Source organism: Nicotiana tomentosiformis, chromosome 3, assembly GCF_000390325.3.
Source record: "Nicotiana tomentosiformis chromosome 3, ASM39032v3, whole genome shotgun sequence".
NCBI lineage: Eukaryota > Viridiplantae > Streptophyta > Magnoliopsida > Solanales > Solanaceae > Nicotiana > Nicotiana tomentosiformis.
The window spans coordinates 5825909-5827490 of record NC_090814.1 but is presented as its reverse complement, the minus strand read 5'-3'; positions in this window follow the sequence as shown (position 1 = coordinate 5827490).

Sequence of the window (1582 nt, the reverse complement as noted above, 5' to 3'; positions counted from 1 at the left end):
CCAGGTTCTCTCATTCACTGCTTCCGCTCACGCTTTCGACTTGTAGGTCTACTTTTTTTTCTACTTTCATTTTCAATTCACCTACACATAAAATGGACCCTATTACACGCAAATAAGGTGTATTTTATCATTAAAGCGTATAAAAATGCAAGCGAATAATGTGCTAAGCCATGAATTATAGCCACACATCAAGTAAGTTTATGCAGGTCACAATTTAAGTCCAATTTTGAGGTCTTTGAATATGGAAAACTTCAGAAAGTAAAAAAGAAAAATCGAATATTTCCACTTAATTTCTATCAATTTTCCCCTACAATACGTTAAATGACTAATTGACTTATGATGAACCCTCAAGTAATTTCTTAGAAAGAATCACAATCATGAATTGTACTGCATTTATACTCCCACTTAAGGAAGCTCTTGTTTAATTTTATTCAATTAAATTTATGGATATTTCAATTTGTAGTGGCCTAAAATTCTAAACTTTTTTATTATGGTTATGCAAAAGAGAAATTACCTAAGAAATATTTAGGGAAACTTCCATTTTATTTTGGTTGACCCTTCTGCAGGGTTGTAAATGACTTGACCCAAAAATTAAGTTTCCAACCAGCTATTTCCATTAACAAGTTGTCTAAAAATCATCCAATATTCGTTTAATCTTTGGGAAAATGCATAACTACCCCTTTGAACTATATCCGAAGTTCCAGTGACACACTTTACCTTTACGAGGGTTCTATTACCCTCCTGAACTATTTTAAAGTGTAATAAATACCAACCCTAAGTGCTGACGCGGCATAAAGAGTGTGCACACTCTCTTAAGGGCAAGTGGAAGTTACAAAAATAATTTAAAAATTGATTAACAGGTACAAGTGTCATCTTTTGATTGGACCTTACACAATTAATTACATCTAATTAATTAGTCTCCTTCGTCTTCTAAACCTCTTCTCGCACGCATAAGGGGGACATCGTTTTAACGGCGAAATGCCGGAGCGAAAATCCAATACAATGCAAAATCAACCCAGAAATCAAAAGCAGATATGTTTAATAATAGTAACAGAGCTACAACTACATGGATCAACGAGCATGATTCACTGAAAAACCTACGAACAGTCAAAACGGTCAACAACAATGGAGTTTCGTCGGAGCAAGGGTCTTCGTCAGAGTTTCGCTCTCCGGCCAGATTTGACAATATCAAACAAGTATTATATAAAACCCATCAAAAACTCAGTTCACCGGAGAATAAAAAATCTCGTCGTATACGGTAAGTCGTGATAAAAACAGAGATCGGGAAGGACAACTAGTGTTTAACAAGTTCTGGCCATTGAAATGAAAAATGATTGAGAAATTAGGAAAGAGAAAAAAAAGAATGCTTTAAGAAATACTTTATGTTAGACATATTGAAGTCCACGTCTAGCGAGATGTGCTGATACCATGAGTGGAAGCACTACAAATTTTTTGGTTTAATCGTTAATTGTCCCATTAGCAAAATTACTAAATTTACAATTCATATTTAACAAAAAGCCATAATGCAAAGAAAAGTTGGTGACGTCCAGATTATCAATCTTTTGGAGTTGAAGATCAGATG